This window comes from Varroa destructor, unplaced genomic scaffold (assembly GCF_002443255.2).
Source record: "Varroa destructor unplaced genomic scaffold, Vdes_3.0 BEIS01000004.1, whole genome shotgun sequence".
NCBI classification, from domain to species: Eukaryota; Metazoa; Arthropoda; class Arachnida; order Mesostigmata; family Varroidae; genus Varroa; species Varroa destructor.
The window spans coordinates 52,581,060-52,594,607 of NW_019211457.1; the positions used below are offsets into that span (position 1 = coordinate 52,581,060).

General features: G+C 44.8%; 1 protein-coding gene across 1 annotated transcript in view; it reads left to right on the forward strand.

The window, feature by feature from the left end:
- Window positions 1-13,548, forward strand: part of LOC111248584 (phosphatidylinositol 3-kinase regulatory subunit alpha-like) — a 104,091-nt gene that overhangs the window by 60,958 nt on the left and 29,585 nt on the right. The window lies entirely within an intron of this gene.

The following is a 13,548-nucleotide window of genomic DNA, read 5'->3' on the forward strand; positions in this document are numbered from 1 at the left end:
TGCTCGATCTTCCCTCAGCAACACTCAACACTGCCGTCCAAATGGTACGATCGTCGCCTTTGGCTTCCTGCAACTACCACTGCTACGACCCATTATTCGATGCGACTAGTTGAATCCGCTTGTCGGAGTAGTCAGCTCGGTAGTTGACTGACTGGGTGACTGGCGGGGCCTTGAAGGAGGTTTGGACACGGGGGTACACAGACTAAGTCGTACACATATACACACTCATACGGATCGTGTGTTAAATTCAACTAGGACGCATTGCATCGCGCAGAATGCTGGCGCCAGCGCTGAAGCCGCTGGCTCACTCGTGGATTTTCACGGAATCCCTTTTTTCACCTTCTGCTGACAAAGGAGTACTCCCTTTGTCACACAGTGGCTGGCTGTGTTTCTGCCTTCCCGACTAGCCCTCGACTAGATCAGTCCGGTCCTGTTTTTGTCCCCACAGCGATGGATAGTAGTTGCTTTGCTCTTCTGCAAGCTTGGTGCTAGGCCTGCATCATAATCATTGCGGCGGCAGTAGCAGCGACAGCCACAGGACAGACAGGCCACCAAAACGGACAGACGGGCTTTCGACTTGAAGACGAATCAGCCACCATTGCTGGTTTCGCTGGCTCACAGACAGTCCGACTTGCTCGATGAATTCCTGTCGACATTCTGGCTGAATTTTCAAATCGCTCTTCATATGCCGACTGTCACAACCGCAGCTGACAGCTGCAACGCTGTCTACCGCTACTGATCCCGCGTGAGGTTTTGATGGCCTTCTGTACGTGGTTAAAAAGTGAACGGATAGTCGCAGAAGCAGTAGCAATAATAAGTAAGTAATAATAATAGTATACCTAATGGCAATCGTAGTTGTACGGCCGTTGTTGGTCATCAGTTGGTGGTTATGCGAGTGATGGCGCTCGCCGTCCTAGCCGCTAACCCGTTCAATCCAGCCTGGTGCATTTCAGTTCAGTGCATACGATCTCGCTTTTATTGCTCAAATCGGTTGGACCAATCAAACGAATCGTGCATCCTGCCTAATGACGGAGTCAGACAGCAAAAAAGAGGAAACTGGACGAATGAGTGAAACCAATGGTCAGAGGAACACAAAGACGCTCACGACTAACACTATTTAAAAGAATACCGCGGCGCCAGCCACAGCGCTGACTGGGGCAGTGTTTTTTTCTTTTATGCATACATACATACATATATATACGCTGGCTCTTGTAGACGAGTAGTGTTACTTCTGCTATTTCAAACACGACAAGATAGGGCTGTAGCTGACGTACACGCTAGGGCGCCGCGTCACGAAGAGTCAACGCTGCTCGTTGCGGACATAGCTGACGCGCTAAAAGCGGATGAAGATACGATAGCGCGTCAATGCTAAACAACTCACGGAGTTTCTCTATGATTAGATTACGACTCACTCGTTCCTTCAGAGTACGCTGTTGTCAATAGAGGAATGAAGAGAACCCCATATTCATAGAACTGGTCAACCGTAGCTACCACAAAAAGAACCAAAGAGATCATTAAAACAACTTGAATTTAATAATGGTTTTATCGAATTCTCTATGATTTTGAGAACAAATAAGCGTTACTATTCACAACTAAGTTAGATGCTGGTGACGTATTAACGACAAGCATGATGAACAAGATGTAAAGGCTTTTAGACGATGCTTACTGTTTGTGTCGATTGCGTTGATTCTATTGTAACAGTCTGCGCCCCTTGCCGCACCGCTGTAGTGGAGTAGTTCGCAGCGTTGAGGTTCCAAGTTGTTTCAATGACTTGCACAAGAAATTAGTTCATCGTAAAAACAACTAATCGCGACGCTTGTGATGCTCTTAGCAATGAGACAATGATAAGCGTAAGCGCGACCTTATCAGAAATAAACGCGTCTCACGTAGCGTCGAGCGACAGAGGAAGCTCAAGGTCAACCGATTCACCACAGCATTTTGTTTGCTTTTTTACTATCTGTTGTCAGCTCACGTCAGACTTTAGCCCCCCCCCCCCCCCCCCCCCAGGTTACATGTAATGCGTTTAAACAGGCCAGAAACTATTTCAGACGCTTGAAATGATAATGGGCATGATTGTTACCGGGTTCATTCGTCTCTGAGAGAAGTAACGAAGGTAGGGCGACAGAAGCTACTTCAATTGTCTGTGCCTAGAGCAGGCAAAGCGCTCCTTACTTGCTTCAGTGATCAGGCCACCGAGTAAGCCTGCTACTGCTTCAGCCGCTAGTGTACAGATGAAAAACAAGTAATAATTTCTGATCGCTTAGAACTGGCGGATCGCAGACTACCACAGCAAAAGATGATGGGGTTGGTTTCTCCGCCGCATCAAAATGATGACGATCCCACGAATGAAAGTCAGTGCTGTTCTGCCCGAGTTCTGTTCTGATGTCTCATGAAGTTCGTGCGTCTCGATGTGCTGGTGAGCGAACGTTTCTCGTAGACATCGCCATCGCAGTCGCCGTAGTCAGCATCGATACTCTTCTTACAGCTGCTTCGGTGCCAGCCAGAGCGGAATAGAATGACTACAAGCCACTATAATTTTTCCAAGCCGACTCTATTAATACATGCAAGTATATATGAACTACGAAGTAAGCCTCTTATCTCACCGAGCACATGGGAAGGCTTGTTCCTTGCGAACTTACGCTCAACTCAGTTTACTTTTACAGACACCCACAGCGGTTGTTGATCAGTACCGTGGCTATCTCGGATTACCAGCTACCGCTTTGTTGGCCCCATATTGCCTAGATCACGTCGTTAGCTGGTCACTGTTCAAGAATTACAAATAAAGAGTGTAATATATATATATATATATATATATATATATTACACTGTTTATGACCACTAAGACGCACACCACTATATCATTTGCGTAGCTACGAGCTATTTACAACAGATTAGGTGAGCGGATGCGTTCTTTAGGTCGACACGACTTCACGACTATATGTTTCACTTCAAATTAATTAGATAAATAGAAAAACAGAAAAGTATTTTCCAAAGGCTGACACAAAAAATTCGTTTCAAAAATCGCTTACAGGCCAATTTAGTGCAACTTGTGACCTTTAGTTTTTTTATTTTAGGCTTTGTTTTCACGATTTTTCCGACTTCGGCAAATGCTGGAAATTTCTTGAATTTCACGTATGAAACATAGGCACAGAATTGCGCTTCAATTACTGCGACTATTTGCAAATTTGTACAGCCACTTCATGTTGAGCACATGTACTAGAACTGAAGATCCTTTTAAGGAATCCGAATCGTCTGACGAAGAAACATCTTCATTATGTGGGGATGTAGTTGTGGCTTTCCCAGCCCCAGGCAAGGCTAAGCGTCAGTAGCAATACAGGCTTTTGGGGAAGACGATTGAGAAGTTGGTCGTCGCAATGCTTTGTACATTTAAAGAACAAGATTGTATTCGTGGCTAACAGAGGTAAAAGGTACCGAGGTGGGCTTGCCGTGCCGTGAGGCATTGTGTCGCTGAGTGTTTCGAGGCCGGCTGTTAAAGCCAGCCTAGCAGGCACTGGCGTAGTTGTTGTTCGTCCGTTGGCTGCTTGTCTGTTCGCGGAACCCTTGGTTAAGTGCCTCAGCGAACGAATCAGCGACGAAGCACCACTGACACCACCGCCATGCCCACACCACGATGGTATCCAATAGTGGGTCTGGGTGTTCAACCTCCAGTTGTCTCCATTCTCGGCTGGGCCATCTACAGCGTCATACATTCAACCTGGGGACCTGCAAAAGAAGAAGAAGAAGAGCGACGAGTTTAGGAAACCCGCCTAAGGCACCCTTAACTGTCTTTCTTTCTAAGGTGGCCTCCTCTTACTCTTCTCTGACAACCCCGTCCCCCACTCCTGGCGTGATAGAACGGAGGTTTCAGCAAAGACAGGCGCAACGTGGGTAGTAAAGCTCGAGAAGGATGAGCGGGACGTCGGTGGCTGGCTGTTCTATTTTTCTTTTTGCTCTTGCTGCCTCCAGGCAGTCGTTGCTCTATCCAGATCAGTGCAGCTGGTCACTATGCCCTTAGGCCACTTCCTTGGCCATCTCTTTTTCAATCGATGAGTCCAAGGTGGTCCACCCATTCATGTCGACTGCTGCTCTAGGTTTCTTATGGTCCCGTTTTCCCAGGCTGAAGACCTTGTGCCCTACGAGATCCTGCTTTGCCACTCTCACAGCCACTCTGCTGCTAGCCAGACCGCCATTGACATCTCCTTTACGAACCTTTAGGCAAAACGTCTTCTTAACTCGCCATCGTCATCTATCCTTCGTTATCTTCGTTGCCCGCTCGTTGTCTTTCTGCCCAGTCTTTCTGTCAAGAGATCTAAAACGTGGCAAGGGCAAGCGGCAAACGCCGTCGCAGTCATTGTTTCGAGGTTCTAGTAACGCCATCGCCTTTTTTCGTTGCTTTCGTCTGTTTGCGGAGGCGGTGCGGACGTTAGTAGAGCCTCTGTCCATATTCCTGTCTAACCATTTTCCTTGCCATTTTGCTTCCTTTATTCGTGAAACAGCAGGAGTTGACAAATCATACAAACATATCTCACGTTGGATCTCTGAACGATAGACGTCTCTTTTTAAAAGTACTCATTACTCGGGAACGATGATCATTACTGGCATTAGCTACGGTTTGGCTGGTTTGTCACCGGTGCGGTTGTACCTACTGGTTACCGGACATCGTAAGCTGTTAACTGCTCTAACTTATATATATATATACTGCTATGATTGAACGGTCCGCTTCAAAAATCGGTAAATCATGGACAATGGACCACAAATCGATCCCAAATAACTCTGCCCGTATATGATCTTGTGACGAAATAAAATCACCTTACTGAAAATAGTGGTCCATATAGCAGTTCACAGCGTGTTATACTTAGATAAGCTTATCTACTTTGATATCTCCTATATATTCCTATACAAAGCAAATAATGTGCGAATCCGCGAAGGACTTTATCTTAAAGAGATTCGATGGCGTAAACACAAGAACATTATATATGTGCAGTTAGTAGACCCATATAAATTGTATTGTATTGTGTACGGTAGGATAGTGAAGCCGTGTAGTGAATCATAGTACCGCTCCACAGTCAATGCGGCTGGTTTAATCACGACTTGTATTACAAATGCCGCGGTAGGTCGATAGGCCAGTTATTGTTGATAAGGACGCCAGTGCTACTGCAACTGTGGTAATAACAATACCCATCAGTCGACATATGTGGAGTGGCATCAAATACTACGAACAACGGTAAACTATTGTATAAATCGTAATAGAACCGTATAATTAACTACCTGTTACAGGCCGTCGAAACGAAATGGCTACCTAGATGCTAAAAGGTCGTCGTACGCATTCGTACGCTCTTACCATTTATGAATGATCACTCATCGACGATAGCTTTAGGCCAAAACAAAAACAGGCAGACGCACAAACATATATATAAGCACCAATATTGAATCATTCAGTGTTTGAATAGCCAGCTCCCACCAGCGTCCAAAACCTCTGGCCAAATTTTGACTTGTTGCAATCATCATTCTAAATTATGATTTACAATTGCGGGCTCCATCTAACGGCAGCTTTCACACAATGGCAAACACCACCTTTTCCAGCATATACCATGGTACAGTCGGCGGTACGACAATATTCATTGGCCCACCCATATGTTATCTATATACATATATGCATTCGTCTGGCTACAATGGTTTATAGAAGTATAGCCTTACATTCATTGCTAGCGTGAGGGGGGTTTTTGACGCTTTAGATGAATGTAGATGTATTTATATACCTATATTGTATACAGTGCATAGATAATCCCCGACTTGAAAGGCCAGCTACGGTCTCTACATATCGTCGTGTGATAAGTGTTAGAATCACAGTTATCTGATTGTTTAATCTCAACGTTCACTGCATAGCGCACCAGGTTGTATTGCATAAAATCGGGCATGGTCCAGAAGCCGGCCAGGCGACGAAGTGGGCTATTAGACCAGCCAGTAAGCCTTCCAGGGGCAAACTTGCTACCTGTTCGCTTTCAGCTAACATTGTGTAGGCTGGCTAACTAGCAGCCGACAAACAATCGACATTCAGACGGAGCATGCAAAGGCACACGCCGTCCGTCGCTAAAGCAGCCAAGCAATGAAATACAATCGTTACTTGGGAAAAGCGAACGGCTCAGTAGGCCAACGTCTGATAGAAGATGGCTAGTCAGCTAAGAAACGGGACTTAATATAGTCGTGTGCTGTGGCCCTTGTCGCTCGTACGCTCACCCACTCACGTACACACATAGGCAAAGAAAACTAAGCGCATATGACTAGATATAATGTGTTTTGGCAAAGGCGGCTGTGGCATTTACTATTGATCTTAGTAGCGATACTGATATCGTTTAGCCGGGCTAGACAGATGCGCGTGTGTTTGTTTGTAGCTTGAGTTCTGTCTCAACTTGCTTTTCGGGTGCTGCTAGTCAGCGGGGAACAAGCACTAGGATATTCCGACCGACGTCATGGGGTCAACAACCTCAGTAGGCTTCCAGGAAGCTATCTGCCCAGTAAGCCAACGCTTCGGGCCGCTTTGACTACCGTTATTATTAACACAGACGCTAGTGTAGTCGAGAGACACACTTCTGGGCGACTACTCGAACGAGAGCGATGCAGGAAGCGGCGACGGCGGCCAGAAGGAGCTGCTGCCACCGCTTCTGTGACCGCGAACAGCAGCAATGATAACCACTATATTATAGCAGCAGACGCAACAACAACGACGGCGACAGTAGCAACGTTTTTAGCGTAATGCACGGCACTAGCGGAGCGCGATCTAGATACTATCTAGACCAGCAGATCGCTAAAGTACTCCACACAAGACTCCCAACAGAACGAACGACCCATGCGCCAAGCAGTCAACTAGCGGAAAAAGGGACGATATATATATAAATAGGGGGAGACGAGAAAGAGAGAGCACCTCAATAGGAGGTTGCAAAGACGACGACGACAACAACAACAACAACAACAACAACGAGAAGCGTCCAGTGCAGCGATGCCGCCGGTACTAACGGCCATAGGAGTGTATAGAATGTAACAGTGTCTCGCTGATAATACTACAAGCAAACACGCGAGTGATGGTGGTATATCGCATATATATAGTCTCGCAGGACAGCCAATATTACGCGCATCGGCAGTCAGGACTCGCTCGATCGCGGGCCAGATGGGGCTCTCACCAATAGTAGATGGGGGAACTCACCCTGAGCCCTCCCAACAGAGACGCCGCTAGCTTCGTTTGTCGCCACTTGACCAACATACGATCGTTGCCGGACGGATTATGAACTAGGAAAGCTAGCCAGGCGTTTTCCGCTTAGCGTTCCGTTACAGCTATGTCCGTTGCAAGGCGCTGGTATAGTAGCCTGTACAACTGCTATGTCTTGGTCCTGTATCGTCTCGTCGGGAACGCGACTGGCGCCGCACACCGAAACCACTCCACGCGATACAACATTTTTGTGTCGAAGATGCAGCCTTGGCCATATGCTTTTAACATGATTTAGACGACTTTACGTTCACTACTTAATAGTTCATTAACGAGTTGAAGATCATCTTCTACCAGCCACGTGATGCTCTCTTATTTTGCTGAAACAACAGCAATATTATGACTAACTATTGGAAATAGATCCGACGCATTACTAACCTCCGAGGAAAAACTCCCCTATACGTCTCTTTTAGGCTAAATTATAAATAGTATGATCAAAAGACTCAAAATCCAAGCCTGCATGCGGCTGATATTATTATGGTCTGATCCAAGGACGAAGCCAATGGAAAAGGGGCTATGTTCGTTAGTAGCCCATTATCGTTAGGGGCAACTTTGTTTATTGCACTCCTTTGCTTCCAATTAGTACTCGTTTTCGTTCTTTGCCGATGACCACAGCGTAAAGGTTCTCTGTAGAGTAAGGTGGGTTGTTATCAAAGATTATCTTAAACTATTAAAAACTATCTGTCAGTTGATGCTTCGAGGCAGAGTCGAATGTCTTGCGCGGATAACCAGGTACGTATTCAATCCATAGACGTACGCCAACGGTAGCCAACCGCCTGGGTTAATCGCTGATTAAAAGAATCAAAATCATTCGCAACTTGTAATCATCATTTCTGCCATTTGTGCTATTTGTCGGGTTCGGCAATTGCAATATAATCGGTCAGGTGTTATCTGGCCTTGTTGACGCTAGTCATACATTCGCTGCTAACTGACTTGATGAAGCGCATGTATGTGTACATGTGACTGTGCTTCTGGTATCGGCGACAGACGCCGACTTTTAACAAAACCTGATTAAATCAGACTGTCAGACACATCCGTCAGTTCCCACCGATGTTTTGGCAGCTTTTGCCATTGTTGTTGTTGTTGTTACTGCTGCCATTAAATACGACGTACACAGTAATGCCAATCGCCAGCCGTTCTCACTATGCGGCGAGTGGCGCCATTGTTAACCATTTCCAACAGCGTTTGCCCGGCGCATTGTATCTGAAGCCATTGGCCGTAGGAGTGCCAGATCCTTAACGAAACCGGATGGTTACATTGTGTCAAAGAAAAAAATGTACGAACAATATAAAAAGTACTGATCCGTCGTGGTTTCAGCCGCCGCGGCCGTCGTCGCCAGCACCGCCGCTGCCATGCCACTACCGCCTCGAACCGCCAACGCGAATAATTTGTAGTCTTGTGCGCGCACTAGCCAGGAACGAATCCCTCTCTCAACGACGACAATCCCGACAATCGGTGGCTGATAACGCGTCTGCGTAGGGGAGAGTTGCCTTCTGCTCGAGCGCGCTGCTAGCAACATGTCGGCGTACTGCTAGCGCTGGGCCCAATTCGCGGCGAGTGCGTACCCATAACCAGCAGTAACTAACAGAATTAGGCGAGTCACCAAAACGGGTGGTCCATGCGTCTGCTTGTCTGGCTGTTTGTGTACATACAAAAAGCCGAACTGATTTGGAAGTACCGCAACGTTACGGCCACCATTGACGCTACTGCGCACTTGCAAAAGCATCTATAATCATACGATTCTGTTAGCCGGCGCGGTTTGTTTGATCGCTTTCGCCTTTTCCGTCGCATCGAAAGATAGGCGCGTATGCAAAACATAGTAGCAGCAACAATATTCACTATATCACTATATTTTTAGTAGGCTATAGTATAGTGGCACTGACCCCTGTCGCGCCATCCGAGACTGTTTTCATTTTTCAGCCTTCTCGTCAAAAAATGCAAGCGTAATTATCTCAAAAATTATGGATGTATTATCGATGTCGGTATTCTTGCGCCAGTATAAACATCTTAATGGGACACTAGGAAAATCATATCCCATGCTAACATAGTCCAGTAAAGCCAATTTCATGGCTACGTAAGGGTGCAACTAGACAATTAATTAGTCAGTAATAAAGCGATACCTGTATACTTATGGGCGTTCCGAGTTATACGTCAGATATTACTATCACGAACTGTTTTCGACGGTTTCATGGAACTATCGTCATTTGAAATACTGAATAACGTATTACTAGGTTTCGCTTGCATTTGATCACGTTACTGGATAGCGTGTTGCGTATCTGCCTTCATCTTATCACGTAAGCTATCTGGAACTCGCTTGCTTCAATATGTCGACAGCTTCTACCCTATTCAGCTTACGTAGTCTCATTAACGATAGGTGTTGACAGTACAGGAAATATCATGCTTTTAATGCGTATATTATTATAGTTTATATATGATTGGTTCACTTCTTAGTAGTAAGTTCGCGAGACCGTGGCGATCCTGTCGCTTGCTTCACAATGGTCGATACATGCGAATAGTTTGTCTTGGCAAGTCGGGTCTTGGGAGACACGTTCCCAACCTCTGGCGACGCCTTTTCTATTTTTTGGCGACTTGATTGGTCACTGTATAGGATGCTGTGGACAGTGCCACCCCCGGTAACGCCTAGATACATCCCTTCTCTACTTGGCCTATTCAACCTGCCTGCTTGGCCGACAAGTTCGATTATCGTCGTTGTTGCCGCCGCTGCTGGACTGTCAACGGCAGCAGCACGACAACGACGGAGAAGGCTCTGCAATTCCCAGTTGTAGCAGTGCGGTCAACGTCCGGCCTACTTTTAGGGGATAATATGGGTGGGGTGGGAAGGGAAAAGGGGTGTATGGGTAGCGTTTGCGTTGGCCCATAGGATGAGTTGGCCTATAAGCTCGCAGGAAAACGGGCAGGCAGACAGGCCGCTCGAATCATCAGGCCAAAGCTGGACCGACCCTTGCCGTTAGTGGACCGCAGCAGCAACGGCTGTGCCAGTACTAGCGGATAACGAGACGGGCCGAAGTCCCATTGAGGTTATCAAAATGGCTCAATCAGGGCAAACTAATTTAGCTAGGCTGAGCCGTCCGCAAACTACCACTTGCTCACACGTACACCGAAACATGGATGCATGCATGTGTGTGTGTTGTCTCCAACCAGGAAGGTAGCTCGAGGAAAGGTATACTGTGCGAAGCTTTGCCCCTGTGCTTATCTGCCAATACTAGCCTGAATTCACAAACGATACAATTTGCATAACATGATATGTGTATGCATCATGTAGGATGATTATACTCAGCTAGAGCTCGTTATATAAGAATTTCAGATGAAGTAGTGAAGACAAGGGAAGGCTAGCGGGTAACCAGATAGGCAAGCAGAAAGCATTTTTTCTGCGATAGTCTGTTTCTGTTTTGCCTTTTTTTTAGGCTTCTTTGGAGAACTCAAACAATGTTGAAGGTCTTTGTTAACAGTGGAAGCAGCCAGTAGGACACCAAGGACCTCGAAAAAAATTGAAAAGTTCGATAGGACGGTTTTGACCATATCCTCCGGGGATATAAAACAAGTGCGATCCCTTAATCAAAACAAACTTGAAAATAATACATATATGTATAAAGCTGTTTTTAAAATGTATCGTGCAGGCTTATGTTTTTCCGTCTTTTCTGTTAATATTATCTTTATAACGAAGGTACCGTTGCCGAATCAAGACGAAGACATTTTTATTTTATGATTTCGTCCAGTTGTCGCATTGACCTGAAAACCTACTGTCGACCTGTGTAAGTATCGTAATGTTTCGCTGTTACCGTTGTCATTTAGCGGCGTATTTTATTTGCAGTTGCCAAGTGCCTGTAAGTAATTCATTTATATAAGTAAACGCACCAGCTGCTCTTACCTTATCTTACGATGGGCAAAAAGACAGAGTCATAAAGTGAATTTGTTTCATTCTATAAATATATATTCTATAAAAAAATAGCTACGTCTGTTTCGGTTAAAGTCGCATAGGTATTATGTATAATATATACATGTATATAATGTAATAGAAGGCAGTTATTATTCATGACTGCGTGAGGTAGCATCAAACCGATCCGGTACGTTGAGTGCATCTAACGCACGAGACTTGGAAACCGTGAAAATTATTGGCGTTGTCTTACGGCCGGATGGAAAGACGCCTTTGTTACGCAAATCGCACGAACAGACGACGCCAGATCAAGCACAGTTTCTGTCGGCAATATCCAACAGTATTATTAATTTTATCCACTCGAGAACTTGTTATCATTCACTGGTTAGCTGCAAGGGCGACAGAAAGAAAAGTGATCCTCGCGGGAGAGAGGACTGAAGCTACTAAATTAAGCGGATACAAATTAGGCTATAGAATAAATCGTAATGGCTGGTAATGGCCACGGTTGCCGTTGTTGCCGTCGTGGCGAAAAATCAACAGAAAGTTATAATTAACAAGCAAATTTCGGAAAAAAAATCTGCAGGGAAAAGTGAAGAAGCTACCAAGCTGTCTGTGCGTTTCATTCAAAGGCACAATCGACACAGCTATGTGTCATACTGCACTGCTTTACCCAGAAGATGTGCACGGACGTGCAGGCAAGCAAGCAGGCAGACATGAGCGTGTTGAAGCATCAGCCTTATTCTTTTTCTGTTTCAGATTCAGAAAAGGGCATACTTTGTATGAGCTTGCAGCGAACGAATCCAATGTACCATTACCTATATGTTTATTCGAATAGCTTTAGTGATGTCTAACAATGAGTGGTACAAAGTTGTTCAGTAAGCCATATCAAGGTTACACCTGACATCTATCGACAAGGCTGATGTTTAATGGTCTTCCAGGTGACAGACAAAATAAATAAAAATCGGAAAGAAAATTGTAAAAATATATTTCTTGGTATGACACCTTGCCACAAGTAAAAGATGTGGCCCTTTTTAAATTAGAAACTAGTAATAAAATACTGTTGTATGGTGGTAGTGGCTGAAGTGAATGATGACGAGCCACGGCAAACGTAAGCTATAATTCGCAGCTTGAAAGTGCTCTTTGAAGGCCGATGTAGATGAAACAATGTAAAATGGCTAATTCTGGATATATACATATATATATATATATATATATATATATATATATATATATATATATGCCTTATTATTTTTAAATCTAGGAGGTGTCTGGTGTTCGGAAAATAGTGCGTGGGCTTGAGCTATATGTCAGAACCATGACCCGATCCAGATACGGGTACGTAAAATTGTATAAGAATCATCTATTTTCAAATAGGCTATTTCGAACAAACGGATTATATAGATATTTCGTTGTTAGCATTCATCTTTAACTTGAGCGTCAGTCGGCAGCCATCCATTAAGTGTAGACTATTTGTATGTTCCTGCAGTCATAAATAATAGGAAAAAATTTTGCAGTAAAGTAGTTTTTATGCAGTAAAGGAGCGACGTTTTTATGAATCGTAAAGACGATAAGCGAGTAGTTTAAGACGATCCAATTAGAGAACCTTTATGATTGATATTATGAGTTTAGCAGTAAATGAAAATGGAAAAAAAACGACAAGACTGATTTTGCTATTTAGTGCAGGAGTATTTTATTGAAATCAAGAATGACTGACTAGAATCTGCAACAAGTGCACAATAATGGCGTAATGGCAAATTAAAGTGGGTCATATTAAGTAAAATGGGCACTGTTAGGACACTGCTGTGCTTCAGCAAAGATAGATCAGAAACGGAGGAGCACATTACAATAGGACGAATTCTGATACAGAGCGGAGAAATTGTCACATACTATACACGTTTTGGCCATTGCAGGATACATTAGTTCCTCGGATGAGGGCTCACATAGTGTAAGGTAATGTTAGCGACAATCCGCATCACTAACGGTAGGACCTACCAGAATAAATATGTTGGCACCAGATCACACACAAAGTGCAAGATGTCGCGGCGATACTCCTTTTTTGTTAAATTCAATCAGCCGAGCAACGAATTCGTGGTCGACAGAGACGTTGACTTCGAAATTCTCCTGTATCTTATTTTGGCCTATGAAATGCCAGAAAACACTAGAACGGATTTGGTGCTAGCTAGGTCTTGTTTTAGTCGCACACAATCGAACCCAATCGAGGAGAGTAGTTTCCCTACGCACGTAAATACGGGCTCAAATTACTAATGAGTAGATATTGGGTTTTTTCGGACCCCTTTTTTGCCACCTATGAAATAGGGATCCCTGAGGGTAAGCAAGGGCAACTAGTATGTTAGCAACGCTTGCCTTTCCTCGGCTAACAGTTGTAAAGGCA